Source organism: Callithrix jacchus, chromosome 8, assembly GCF_049354715.1.
Source record: "Callithrix jacchus isolate 240 chromosome 8, calJac240_pri, whole genome shotgun sequence".
NCBI classification, from domain to species: Eukaryota; Metazoa; Chordata; class Mammalia; order Primates; family Cebidae; genus Callithrix; species Callithrix jacchus.
Window position 1 is genome coordinate 122668624 of NC_133509.1, and position 15175 is coordinate 122683798.

The 15175-nt window shown below is 42.6% G+C and overlaps 1 long non-coding RNA gene across 1 annotated transcript in view; it reads right to left on the bottom strand.

Annotated features, from left to right (window-relative positions):
- Positions 1–2959: 2959 nt before the first annotated feature.
- LOC118145008 (uncharacterized) overlaps positions 2960–15175 on the bottom strand; it is a 35733-nt gene continuing 23517 nt past the window's right edge. Inside the window, exon 3 of the long non-coding RNA XR_013521436.1 lies at positions 2960–9503. This is a non-coding gene — a long non-coding RNA (uncharacterized LOC118145008). The remainder of the gene's footprint in view (positions 9504–15175) is intronic.

Sequence of the window (15175 nt, forward strand, 5' to 3'; positions counted from 1 at the left end):
ACCCCTAGACAAAGACTACCAGTAGCATACCTGTAGTCAGACAACATTGGTTATTGACTAGCTGTAGTGAAGAGAAATGTGCACCAGGGGACGCTGTGCAGTGTCTCGGTGAGAGGGTGTTAGACTTAGCAGAGCTTGGGCTTGTAGTAGGCGGTTTTGAGAGTTCAGGAAGTGGCTCTTTTTTCTGGAATGGATGCTGTCAGGCAGTGGGGGTAATTCTGTCATTGGGTATCTTAATTATTATTATTTTTTTTTCAGACGGAGTCTCACTCTGTAGTCAGGCTGGAGTGCAGTGGCACGATCTCAGCTCACTCAACCTCCACCTCCTGGGTTCAAGTGCTTCTCCTGCCTCAGCCTCCCAAGTAGCTGGGACTACAGGCACCAGCCACCATGCCCAGCTAATTTTTGTAATTTTAGTAGAGACGGGGTTTCACCATGTTGGCCAGGATGGTCTTGATTGCATGAACTCGTGATCTGCAGGCCTCAGCCTTCCAAAGTGCTGGGATTACAGGCTTGAGCCACCATGCCTGGCTGGGTATCTTAATTTTTGTATGGAAGGCAAAAAGAATGGAATGAGACACATTTTAATTGGTAAAGACGCAGTAGCCATTCATATTAGTCATAATGTTCTCATTTTTATCTGTATTTGGACATGATTATGGAATGATCTTAGTTCCATCTTGGTCATCACAGAATAACCTTGCCTGATGTCATTCTTCAGTGGAAATGTTTATGTTTACTAGAAAAAAATTTTCAAAAAAAACCCATGGTCTAGTGGTGAGTACAAGGACAGCTCCTAGTAATACCACCATTTAGCAGGTAGTACCTAGCTGGCATTCCATGTCAAGATTGTTTCTCTTTTGTAAGAGCATAAACTAAGAGGCCTGACAACTTCCAATTTCACTTGGGATAAGACAGCCACAGTGTAAAAAGCACAACTACTTTGAGACCACCATGCCAGGAAAAAGCTCACACTAGCTATATGGATAAACCATGCCAAAGAAAACCATGAATCCCAGCTGAAAACAAAAACTAAGTAGCCAATCAAATGGCTGTAGTCAAGCCACCCCGGCAAGCCCCTTTTGGGCTATCTCAGCTGAGACTCTAGATATCACAGAGCAGAGAAAAACAAGCTGTCCTTGCTATGGCTTAATGAAATTCCTGGTCCTCAGAATCCTGAGAAATAAAATGGCTGTTGTTTATGGCCACTACGCTTTGGGGTAAATTATTCTACAGCAGTAGATAGCTGAAACAAGTGGCAGGTAAGTTTATATCATTGTAGTAGTCTGTTTTTATACTGCTATAAAGAATACCTGAGACAGGGTAATTTATGAATGAAAGAGGTTTGACTCATAGTTCCCTATGACTGGGAGGCCTCAGGAAACTTAAAGTCATGGCAAAAGGCAATGGGTAAGTAAAGCATGTCTTTCCACAGTGGCAAGAGGAGAGAGCTTGAAGGTGGAACTGCCAAACACTTGTAAAACTTTTAGATCTCATGAGAACTCACTATCATGAGAACAGCATGGGGGAAACTGCCCCCATGATCCAATCGCCTTCCACCAGGTTTCTCCCTTGACATACAAGGATTATAATTCAAGATGAGATTTGGGTGTGGACACAAGGCCAAATCATGTCCATCAAGCTGGTGTATTACTCAAGAATCTTCTGAGAAACAAAACCAATCAGATACACACACACACAAACATAGAGTGAAGGGATTTATGATGAAGAATTGGCTCACCAATTATGAAGGCTCAGAAATCCCATGATCTGCCCTCTCCAAGCTGAAGACTTAGGGGAGTTAGTGATATAATTCATTTGTGCCCACAGGCCTGAGAACCAGGGAGCCAGTGGTATGAATCCAAGTCAAAGGGCAGGATATGAGATAAGATGTACCAGCTCAAGAAGTGAGGCAGGAAGAAGAGGAGGTAGATTCCTCCTTCCTCTGCCTTTTGCTCTGTTCAGCGTCTATTCACCCTCCTTGGCAAAGGTAATCTGCTTTACTGTGTTCACCAAGTCAAATAGTAATCTCTTCTGGAAACATTTTCAAAAAACCTAGAAATAATTTTTATCTGAGCATCTCCTGATACAGTCAAGTTGACACATAAAATTAACCCCCACAGCTAGTAAGATAGGCCTTGCTTAACTCAAAACTGAAGTGTTGACACTGCAATTATCATTTTAAAATATGAAAAGATTAATCACAGGTTAATGCAAATCATCGTTCCCTCATCTTTATACATAAGAACAAATGTCAGTATATTATATCTCTTTGAGGAAGAGTATATCCTTATATTAATAACCCAACTTTATACCTCTGAAGATACATAGTCCATCACTGTGATAAAACCAAGCCAAAAAGGCTCCTAGCAACCTGTCTGAAATCACCCACACACATCCCAAACTGTCGAGCCTAAGTTATCTCCAGGGCTGCTGTGGGATTCTCTGATTCAGTCCAGATCAACCCTAGGAGGAAGTTCTGAACACTCTAGAGAACATGCAAGAAATTGGAGCCAATATTTAGACCCATTCTAAGCAGGGCTGTCAGGATTGGGCCTTCCCCAGAGCTGAGCCTAACCTCCAGCTCTGACCTGGAAGTGTCAGTGTCTGGTAGGCTTCACTCAGATCAGAGCACATAGACCGCATCAGAACAGCCACCCCATCCTCCTTGAGAAGCCCTTCCTAGGGCCTCAGGAGAGACTGTTTTCTCAATAGGCTTGAGTTTCAGCACTAACCCACCAGAGCAGTCAACAGAGAGCCATGGGGTCTCTAGTAAATCATCAGCTGGAGTGTCAGTTAAATTCTGGGGATAGCCAAGTTCTATTGCAGCAGAAATAATGGAAAATAATACAAGTATATTTCTCAATATTAGGTTGTATTTATGAGAGGACCTTTTGCCCTTTGGACAAACTAAGTGACACAATAGCAAAAAATGTGAAATAGGACACACTTCTAACACTTTCTTTTTTTTTTTTTTTTTGCCATTTCTTTGCTTCCCTTCATCTTGTCAAAGCTCTACCGCCAATTCCTTCATAGCATTAGCTCTACAAGGGCTTGCTCCCATGGCGGCAAGGGAAAGAGAGTACGCACATGTGAAGGCTTTGCCTACAGGCCCTAGTTTAGCCTAGTCCAGTAGAAAAATAATGCAAGCTGCATATGGAATTTTAGATCTTCTACTAGCCAAATTAAACTAAAAACAACAGATATAATTCATTTGAACACTGATAGAGTTTGGCTCTTTGTCCCCACCCAAATCTCATCTTGTAGCTCCTATAATTCCCACATGTTGTGGGAAGGATCCGGTGGGACATGATCGAATCAGAAGGGCAGGTCTTTCCTGTACTGTTCTCATGACAGTGAATGGATCTCATGAGATCTCATGGTTTTAAAAATGAGTTTCCCTGCACAGTCCCTCATCTCTTGTCTGCCACCATGTGAGACATGCCTTTTACCTTCCACCATGATTGTGAGGCCTCCCTAGACATGTGGAACTGTAAGTCCATTAAACTCTTTCTTTTCTAAATTGCCCAGTCTCAGGTATGTCTTTTTCAGCAGTATGGAAACAGACTAATGCAAATACTGCTTATTTAACTATATCAAAAATTATATCACTTCAACATCTCATAAATATAAAAAACACTTAATAAAATATTTCATGTTTTGGGTTGTTGTCACAGAAGTCCAATGTGTGTTTTATGCCCATATACAGCACAACTCGATTCAAACTAGGACTCATGCCAAGTCTTCAGTTGCCATATGTAACCATGACTACCATTTTGGACAGCACCTCTCTACTTAATTCTAACTTCTCTACCTAATATTACTTTTTTTTTTTTTTGAGTCAGAGTCTCACTCTGTCACCCAGGCTGGAGTGCAATGGTGTGATATTGGCTAACTGCAACCTCTGCCTCCTGGGTTGAAGTGATTCACCTGCCTCAGCCTCCCAAGTAGCTGGTATTATAGGTGCCCGCCACCACACCTGGTTACTTTTTGCATTTTTAGCAGAGACAGGATTTCACCAGGTTGGCCAGACTGGTCTCAAACTCCTGGCCTCATGATCTGCCTGCCTTGGGTTTCCAAAATGCTGGGATTATATACAGGCGTGAGCCACTGCACCCAGCTGACTATTCCATTTTTTGAGTGATTAGCTACTCTGTTCAATAAATCAATCAAACAATGAAATAGATTCACCTTCAATTCAATATACTGTTATTAACAGGGGTATAGAATGCCTTGATAAAAATTTCCAGAACTTTGGCAATCCATCAAATGCCTCTAGCATTCTTCAGATCACACAGACTGCCTCCTGTGCCTTCAGATGAAATCATTGTGAAGACAAAAATAAAAAGCCTAAGGAAAAAAAAAATACAAAGCACAGAACTGATCCTACTTTAGCTTAAAGTTAAGGTAATTTCCATTTCTAGGAGAATTTTTAGAGTAATAGGTAAATACATCCCTGAGGAAAAAGGAGGATGACCTCTCTAGGTCATAACAGTGATGTACATTCTCACTTTTCCAAAAACTTAGCAGGAAAAAAGAATCCTTGGGAAATTCTCTGGAGCAAAATGGTAATCAGCTGTTAAAAGCATAAATTAAAGAAGTCAAACTGAAGAGTATGGAAGGTATCATATGGTTGTAAAAAGAGCATGGATTCCAGAATCAAACAGACCCAAATTTACAGTGTGAGCAATATGAAGATATCATATGGTTGCGAAAAGAGCACAGATTCTGGAATCAGACAGGCTTGGATTTATGCTGTGAACCTGGGCAGATGCCTCCTTGGTACCAGATTCCAAGGGGAAATGGGGGGAATTGTGGGGAATGCCATTTCCCTTGCAGAGTTACAGGGATTTAAATATGCCTAATACTATATAGAACCCTGATAGACAATAAGTATTTACCAACATACTGTTTTAGAGTGAATATCAATAATCTTTCTGATATAAATAGCTGCTGAATTCATCTGTGAAAACCTCAAGAGTGAGACAAGTAAGCCATAGTGCATTGTCTGCCCGTTCGAGCCAAAACACTGTCCTCCAGGCATCTGCCAAGCCAGGTGCTGTACACTGCAGGCATACATCTTCCTGCAAGGCATCCTGGGAAAGGCAGCTTCAGAAAGGTCAGCTTACTAGGGAGCAAACAAGCTCTCACAAACTATGGGTATCCTCCAGTCATAAACCCAGTTCTAGGAAACAGTATTTACTGGTTACAATATCAATGAAGAGCTTGTGTGGGTCTCCAGATGCCGGTGAGATCCCAGCCCCAGCCAGTGTTCCAGGTTCTTGACATCGTTGCAAGAAAGAATTCAGAGATTAGTCAGAGTAAAGCAAAAGGCAAAAAGCTTTTATTGCAAAGTGAAAGTACCCACTCAAGAGCAAGAGTGTGAGTGAACTTGGAAAAGTGAGTTGCACACAATGGAGTTGGGTTTCTAATTTAATGAGCTTTTCTAATTAAAAGGTGGAATCATGAGGGCTTCTGGGAAAAAGGTGGCGATATCTTAGACTTGGAGTGCCACCCATTTTTATACTAAATATGGGCATGATCAGATCTGTCATGGCACAGGTGAGTGAGTGATTTGGGAGAGGAATGAGTGTATAATCATGTCTGGGGTAGGACGTGGGTCAAATCCAATGCCATGTTGGTCTTAGCTGGTTTCAATCAGCTTAGCCCCCATCGTGTTAGCTAGGGTCTTATCAGCCCAGGCTCATCTTTGTCCTTGTAGCTAATTTTAACAGCTCCTTTCTTGCTGTTGGTAAAACTATTGCTTGATATTTTCCTGCTTCTCCTGAAACCACCCAGCATTTCTATTTTATGGGCGTTATTTTAAATTAGGGAGTGGGCCCAGCGCGGTGGCTCAAGCCTGTAATCCCACTTTGGGAGGCTGAAGCGGGTGGATCATGAGGTCAAGAGATCGAGACCATCCAGGTCAACATCATGAAACTCCGTCTCTACTAAAAATACAAAAAATTAGCAGGGCATAGTGGCGCGTGCCTGTAATCCCAGCTACTAAGGAGGCTGAGGCAGGAGAATTGCCTGAACCCAGGAGGCGGAGGTTGCGGTGAGCAGAGATCGTGCCACTGCACTCCAGCCTGGGTAACAAGAGCGAAAACTCCATCTCAAAAAATAAATAAATAAAATTAGGGAGTGAAATAATCCTTAGATATTCTGGAAAAAGAGCTTTTTGGGGACCCCTGATTACTAACCCAAACTTTCTCTTATTTGGGTTTGCCTGGAAGCATCATGGACATGTCACTCTGACCAGGGTTTTGGATGTTTTTTCTCTAATTTTTTCTGTTATCCTGTAGTTTATTTACCTAGTTCTTATTTTCGCTGTTGTTGGGTTTTTCTAACCTCCTGTCACCACCACTAGGACATTATGATGGCTACATCACTAGAGAATAGGAACGTTTCAGCTCCATTATGATCTCATGGGACCACTCTCACATATGCGGTCCATCATTGACAGAAATGTCATCATGCAGCAGAAAGCTGTGTATTGCATTTCACAGATAAGGAAACTGAGGCTCAGAGAGGATAAGTAACTTGCCCAGCTCACTCCCCAAGTTCAGAGACTGTATCTGGTTGCGGTTACATAGTCGTAGTACCCACAACAATGCCTGTATTATTGAAGAGTGTTATTTGTTGAATAAATAATTACAGGGACAAAGGACTCCAAAACTGTTGTCTCTATACCTGTTGTTCTCAACCTTGGCTATGCATTAACATCACCAGGATGGAGGGGGCTTTTTTAAATCCCAGTTTTCAGGTGACATCCCCAGGCCAAATAAATTAAAGTCTCTACTCCCTCACATGATTCTGATATGCAGCAGAACTCTGCAGAAATTGGAGAACTCTGGTCTAGAGAAGTACTTTTCAGATTTCAGCTTGAACTGAATCAGCTGAGAACTTACTTAAATGCAGATTCTGGCTCAATGAGTCTTAAATGGGCCCGAGATTCTGCATTTCCAAAAAAAAAACGTTCTGGTTGCCTCTAAACTGCCTTTACAATACTGAAATTGTTATTTTTCAGGGGGGCTCTTTCCCCCCAACTATGATGAAGATGCATCTTATGATGTGTTCACAGGAGAGGTGGCAGTGCTTAGTAATTAGGAGAATGGAGACTAGCTGAGATGGTCTGCCTTGGAAGCCTGCTACTGCCACATAATAGCTCTTAATATAAAGTCTGGACAATTTTTTAAATTGCCCTGTGCCTCAGTTCTCTTTTTTGTAAATCAGATATAAAAGAGTACCTATAAATAAGTATTTACTGATACTAAATGTGTAGACACATGCAAAAGACAGTGCCAGAGCATGTTGTAAGTGCTCAGTGAGAGTGAATTCATTGTTGTTATTTACTGAGTATTTCTGATCTTTAAGCTGGAAAGGTCAAGGGCTCTGGAGTTTGACCACCTGGGTTCAAATCCCACCTTTACTCCTGTTAACAGTGTGGCTTGGGCAAGTGACTTAACTCGATGCACCTGTTTCATCAATGTGCAAATGGAAATAAGATCACCTGCCTCTCAGGTTGTTCTAAGGATAAATTATAAACAATGCACTTAGAATACAGCCAGACTAAAAGGTAAATGTGCCACAAATGTTTATGATTGTTGTCATTATGCTATTACTACCACGTGCCAGGCGTTGGGGATGCGGCGGTAAATCAGAAACGGCAAGCGTAGCCCTTGTTGGAACTGAAAAGAAATCGCAGATGTAAAACCTTTGATTTAATGAGGCTTTACAGTGTCCAGTCATCCTTGAAGAGCAAGCAGAAAAAAGGAAATTCTGTCAGTTAATATCTCCTGTATCTACAGTCATTCTCTTGGTTTACAGCAGTTATTTTTACTCTTTGCTTTAGGCCTCTCATTTGCTTAAAACCGATGGCTTGAAAACGAAAACTCATCTGGATTCCCTCACCGAGCTGACAGTCCACTGCCACTGTTATTACAATGATTTATCACTACTCTCTCCAGGCAGATGGTGACAGGCAAAGGAAGGGGTTTGCTGTCTTACGTCCTGACTTCGATAGACACATTCCCCAGAAACAGCAGCTTATATCTTCCAATCTCACGTCCTAAGAGCCATCATTTATGGTCCAGCTGAACCAAAACCTCCACAAGACACATCAGACAATGATTAAACTACTATTTATGTAAGTAATTGCCAGGTACGCTACCTGAAAAGAATTACATTTATCAAATAGTTACCAAATAGTAATTATTAAAATGTATTACTGTGTTTCCTGAATAGCAGCATATCCACTATAGAGACACATAACTCCTAGTTTCTGCTTTCTACTCAGCATACTGTAATGTCTCTCCTTCAGATTCAGGAATGCTGAGAATATAACTCTTGTGAGCAGAGATTGATGCAAATGAGAATTATGATGTATTGTTTATATTCTTTGTGTTCATTAACATACACACACATTCACTCTGTAAGCTGGCAACAATAATGACTGAAAAAGGAGTTGAAAATATTAGGTGCAAGTTAGAGTTTGAGAAACTGATACGAACGGGAGATGGAAATAGTGGGTAGAAGAGGGCAGTTCCCTGGCAAAGGCCCCACACTCCAGCCTGGAGGCCCGCGGCCCTAAGTGGGAACAGGCATTTTTGTTTTTGCACCCAAAATGTTGCCTTTTTTTGCACCCGCCATGGCCCCCATCCTGGACCCATATGAACTTGAAACCCCAGGCTCCACAAGCAGAGGAGCAGGTGAGAAGATTGAAGACAAGCAGACCAATGGTGGAAGCACGTGGCAGACAGAGGAGGAACATCTAAATGCCAGGAGTTCAGCTGGGGGCAGCTGGAGAGGGGGTCAGCCACTGGATGGCCAGGCTCCAGGAGATCATCTTCCCACTCTATCCTCCCTTCTGGCACCTCATCCATCCCACTTAGAGTCACCTCCACCACTCAAGAAAAATCTCCACATTCATTCTTCAAGCCCCTGTGTGACCTGGGTCTTCCAGGATGCTGGGCAAGAGCTCAGGATACAGAAAGCTGTTACACTGACACAATAACCTTGTAAAAAGGAAGAGGGTCCATCGAGCTGGTTAACACTTGGTCAGCCGGCATAGGTAAAATAGCATTGTAACACTGGGGCAGCAGACACCCACCCTTAGAGAGTACCACGGGGCCGGAGCCCAAAGCACTTACCCCAGCTCCTGCATCTGCCCGTCTTCGTGCTCCCTCTCTTCTCGGAGGTTTGAGGAGCAGCAGCAACCGACCAGGTGAGCCATACCCCTGTCTCACGTCCTGCAAGGCAGATCAGGGAACTCTCCCATTTCAGTACTTTCTGTATTTGTTTCTTAGGGCTACCGTAACAAATGATCACAATTTGATAGCTTAAAACAACAGAAATTGATTTTCTTGCAATTCTGAAGGTGAGATATTCGAAATCAAAGTGTGGCAGGCATCTTTGGCTCCTGGTTGTATCACTCCCATCTCTGCCTCAGTCTTCTCATCTTCTCTCTGCGTCTCTCTTTTGTGTCCCTTTTATAGAAACACCTGTGTTCAACAAATTTTATGGGAGGCAATTAGTTTAGCTTAACCACCTGAGGCCCTAGCGTCAGACCCAAGGAGATTGGAGTCACTTGTGCTAAGTGGCACATAATTAAACTGAACTTTGAAATGGGCCAGTTTAAAAAAAAGAAAGAAAGAAAGAAAAACCCAGGAAATCCCAGTCAACCTGAGTCAGTTTAATTTAAAAAGTCCTGTTTTCACCTTTAAAGGAAAGTAATTTTTAAAAAATCAATCTGCATTTTTCCCTGATTCTGCTTTCTCCAGACCTATTTTGGCTCTAATGCCAAACCCTTTTTCCTCAGCAGCTGAACCTAGCCCAACTCAGCCAGGAGTTGCTTTTGCAAAAATGGTCTATTTCTGTACAAAAGCATATGTGTCATAAAGCTAATGAGGCTTAAGCTTCAGGACCCTCAATAGCAGGGACTCTCTCAAGGGGGCTGCAGTCATTTTACATCCATAATCTGTTATTATTTTTCTTGAAGAGGGCTCCCAAAATGGTAGATGTTTCAGGCCTCGAAATCTTGAATTCCCCCCATCTTTCATAGTATATCCAATAGCAGTAATAATTTACAGGGTACATAATAGAAGCTCAACATGTATTAGTCAAAATAATGTAACACGTATCATGCACCAACACTAGACACAGGCACAATCTTTGCCTTCAAGAAGTTCAAAGTATAGTGGAGAACAGAAATACTAATAAAATAGTTACTAAATAATTGTGATGTTGTGACTCATTTAAATGATATGAAGCTACATAGTTTTAAGATGGGACAGGTGGGAGATCTGATGAAGGCAGAGAGTCTTCTGAGGAAGCAATAGTGGGGTGGGAATCTAAAGAGAAGGAGAATTAATGAGGCAGAGGGGAGAGAAGTAGGAAGAGAATTTTCCAGGCTAAGAGGATAGAAGTGTTATAGAGAGAAAGAAAATTGTATCTCCAAGGAACTGAGAGAAGGTAAATTAGCTGCTGCACAGAGAGTGAGGAAGACGTTGGTATAAAATGAGCCTGGGAAGGCAGACCAACCATGCCGAGCCCCATGAGCCCTATGAAGATGTTCAGCCTTTATTATAGGAACAAGTTAGTCTGAGTGTTGACCAGGGTGGGGAGCACAGATAAGAGTAATGACATGATCTGATGTCTATTTAAGAAATGTTCTGGCTGTACTATGGAAGTTGGCAAGGGCAAAGCAGGGGTGTGTCAGAAGATGCAAGTTGCAGGCTATCAGGGAAGACCAGAAAAATGGTGGCTGTGGTGTGGTGGGTGGTGGGAGCAGTGGGAAAGAAATGAAAAGAATTGCAGAGACAAAAAGACATCAAAAGTAAAATCCTCACACTTGTCGCAGAATTGACCGTGGGAAGTAATGGCAAAATAGTTATCAAGGATAATGTTAGAGGCTGAAGATTTATGTCTCCCAAAATCCATACATGAACATCCTAACCCCAAGGATGATGGTATTAGAGGTGGGGCCAGCCCAGTGTGGTGACTCACGCCTGTGATCCCAGTACTTTGGGAGGCCAGAGTGAGTGGATCGCTTGAGCACAGGAGTTTTAGGCCAGCCTGGGCAACATGACAAAACCCTGTTTCTACCAAAAAATATATACAAAAATTAGCCTGGCATGATAACACATGCTCGTAGTCCCAGCTACTCAAGAGCCTAAGGTGGGAGGATCATTGGAGCCGAAAGGTAGAGGTCGCCGTGAGCCATGACTGTGCTAATGCACTCCAGCCTGAGCAATAGAGTGAGACCCTGTCTCAGAAAAAGAAATGTTGTGGGGTCTTTGGGGGGTCATTAGGTCATGAGGATGCATCCCTCCAGAATAAGATTAGTGCCCTATTAAAAGAGGCCCTAGTGAACTACCTTGCCCCGTCCACCATGTGAGAACACAGCAAGAAGAAACCTGTCTATGAATAGTAAGCAGGCCCTCCCAAAACAACAGATCTGCCTGAAACCTGATCTTGGACTTCCCAGGCTCAAGAACTAAGAAAAACAAATTTATGTTGTTTTAAAGCTACCTAGTTTATGGTATTCTGTTATAGCAGCCCGAATGAACTAAGACAGAAAACTGCTGGATCATTTGGGTTGTACTGCTGAATAATGACATGTTAACTGGGGTGTAGAACTCTGGAAGAAAACCTGTTTCTTTGGATTGGGAGGGGAGGGTTGATGAGTTTCAGCCTCTTCTTGGACTTACTGAATTCACAATGACCTTGAAGCATCCAAATAAAGATGTCAAGAGAGAGGTTGGACAAGAGGATTCTGAAATGAAGACATCAATTTGGTAACTGAAGGCTTGGGTGTGGATGAGACCACGAAGGGAAAGAAGACAGTGGAATAAAAGAGACAAGCCCCAAACCAAGCCTAGAGAAGCATCATCTGGCTGGGTAAAGAAGGATCTAACTACAAAGGAGAGACAGAAGGAACAGCAGCAGGAAGACAACCAGGAGAATGTGTGGTCACCGCAGTCCAGAGGAGAGGTGTGTAGACAAGAAGCATGTGGTGAGTGAATGGCCCTGAGAAGGCAAGGAAGGTGGGGACTGGATGTCATCGGGTTTAGTGGCCTGAAGGTGCTGCAGCTGAGCTCCTCAGGGGACGTGGTTAACGAGGGCAGAAGCCAGATTGGAGTGGGCTCCGTGGGGAAGGAAGATAGAGTGTGGTACGCAAGGTTGTGGGGTTGACGAGAGTCTGTTGGTGTGTTTGTTTCCAATTATGTTGTTGCTTTGGCTTATTTTTGTTTTCTAATGCCAGAAAAAAAAGTTTTCATAAGCCAGTGAGAGAATGTATTTGAGGGAGCAATTTGATTAAATGAGAGGAACAGGGATTATCAAGGGCATCAGTTTCGAGAGAAGGAAGGAGGGAATGAAATTCAGTTTGCAGGTGGTGGAATCAGCCCACGGCAGGAAGAGAGACATTCCTCTGTTGTAAGAGGAACAGAGGTGGGAGAGACACAGAGGCAGTGAGTTGCATGGGAAGTAGGTGTCTTCTGATGCTTTGTTCCCTGCTGAGAGTGAGGGGGCAGCAGGAAGAGAGAGCAGAGGTTTGCAGAGAGTAAAAGAAGGAATCTGAAAGATTTCAGCAAGAAGTTAGTTTTGCAGACGCCAGGTGATATTATTTGGCTGTGTCTTCACTCAAATCTCATATTGAACTGTAGCTCCCGTAATTCCCACGTGTTGTGGGAGGGACCCAGTAGGAGATAATTGAATTATGGGGGTGGTCCCCCCATACTGTTCTCGTCATAGTAAATAAGTTTCTGATGGTTTTATAAGGAGTTTTCTCCTTTCACTTGGCTCTCATTCTCTCGTCTGCCACCATATAAGGAATGCCTTTTGCCTTCTGCCCTCTGCCATGATTGTGAGGCCTCCCCAGCCATAATCCATTAAACCACTTTTTCTTTATAAATTACCCAGTCTCAGCACAGGTGTCTGAGCCTCATTATTTCCCAAAGTTCTCTTGGTTTTTATGAAATGATTTAGGTCCAGGCAAAAGGACTATTTCCAGTCTCCAGGCAATAGTCTGCCTTAGCAGATTTGAAGATTTGAATATCTCTTTGAGGCAAACCATTTCTCTCTTCGAAGAAAACCATGAGCGTTTTTTTTCTTCTTTTTTTGAGGAAAACTGTAAAGCCATTGTAGAGGGGGAAATGAGGACTTGTTGGTCAAAGGATACATTATTACACTTAGGAAGAATATATTTCAAGAGATTTATTGTAGAGCAAGGTGACTATAGTTGATACTCATATATTGTATTTTTGAAAAATGTAAAGAGAGGCTATTAGTGCTCTTGCCACAAAATAACTATGTGAGGTAAGGCATTTGCTAATCAGCTATATTTAACCATTCCACATGTGTATATATCACAATGTATATATACACACGATGTATATATGTATATACTATGTATATATGTAATACATAGTCCACAATGTGTGTGTATATATACACATACTACTACATTGTATTATACACATGATAAAAACATAATGTTATGTGTAAATTTAAAAAATAAAAATGCTCTAAAAAAAACAATAAAGCCACACAAATTGAAACAGACATTTTAGAGGCCCAGCTAAATGTTCTGCCTGGTGATGTAAACTGCTGCGTGCATTTGAGCCAGAACAATGCTTCACTAGGTGGCTTTGGCTGGAGAGAAACATCGGTTTGGTCTGTTTGGATTCAGATGTCATGGGGGCTGTGAGCTGTCACTTGTTCTTCAGGAGACATCTGTACAATAGTCCCCCTTATCCACAGGGGATGCATTCCAAGACCCCTAGTGGATGCCGGAAATCCTGGATACCACCAAATCCTATATGTACCATGCATAAATTTCTATTTTCTTCTTCACAATTTCACAGATAGAAGATGCATTCTTAGCATATATCTTTGCAACTTCAGCCTGACTTTTTTCTTTCCTGAAGTCTAGAACTTTCACCTCTTCACTTAAAGGAAGCACTTGTTGGCAGTTCAAGCTGCCACCCTTCCTACTCTTGCACTTTGGAGCTATCATTAAGTAAAACGAGGGTGACTTGAACACAAACGCCGCTATATCGCAGTTGATCTCATCACCGGAATGGCTAAGTGTCTAACAGGCAGGGAGTGTAAACAGCATGAGGACACCGGACAACAGAAGAACTCACTTCCCTGTGGGAAGGCTCCATATCTCATCAACCTACTCAGAATGGTACGCCATTTAAAACTTTGGAATTGTTTATCTCTGGAATTTTCCATTTAATACTTTCAGACTGCAGTTGATGGCAAGTAACTAAAACCACAGAAAATGAAACCCTGGCTAAGGGGGACTATTCTATCCTTACTTGCACTTTGATTATAAGTCAGGAGGCAGACTAATCCACATAAAGCAATTAGCAAACTGTCCATGACAAGTAGAGACAGAAATTCTGAAGAGAAAACGCAGCGGTAGTCAGTCGTCAGGGAAGTTTCTAAAAAGGATGTACTTGGATGAGGCTTTGAAGGACAGAAAGCGTTGGGGACGTGATGGGGAAAAACAAGAATTTCCTGCCCACAAGGGTAGCAGCTTGTACGTGATTTCTCTGCACACTGGTCTGGCTTCATCACTTACTGGCTGCGTGGCCTTTGGCAAATTACTTAACTTCTGGACACCTTCTCATCCTTAACTGCAGCAGGGTCATATTGGTACCTGTCTGTAAGGCTACACTGCTGTACTGAGGTAATTCCTATGATGTTCTTACCACAGTACTCGGGTCATACAAAGCATCCTGTAAGGATGACCAGTATTCTTTGGTGGTGTTATTATTGTATGCTAGAACATTAAAAGGACAACTATTTGCACATTCCAAAGTGAACATGGAGGCCACCAAGCAGGACTGGCCAGGAAGGTGTAAATGGACACTTTGCGACTCCTAGTCCTTGCTCATCCCGAGGGAAGAAAAGAATAACGAGTACCCCATTCTTTGAGGAAAATGTTTCTTTTAAGAGGTTGTGGGTGTGCTTTTGGTCTACCGTCCCAAGGGTAAGGTCTACTCACCTCAAGTTGGGGAAAGGGGCTTCATAAGGACCACTTGGATGGGCCTGGTGAAATGCTCAGCCCTGAGAAATGCTAAAACCACAAACTCTTCCCCTCCGCTGGTGGAGAGGAAACAGCATCTTATTGGCCTAGGTCTCAGGGGTTTGTTGGTATAAA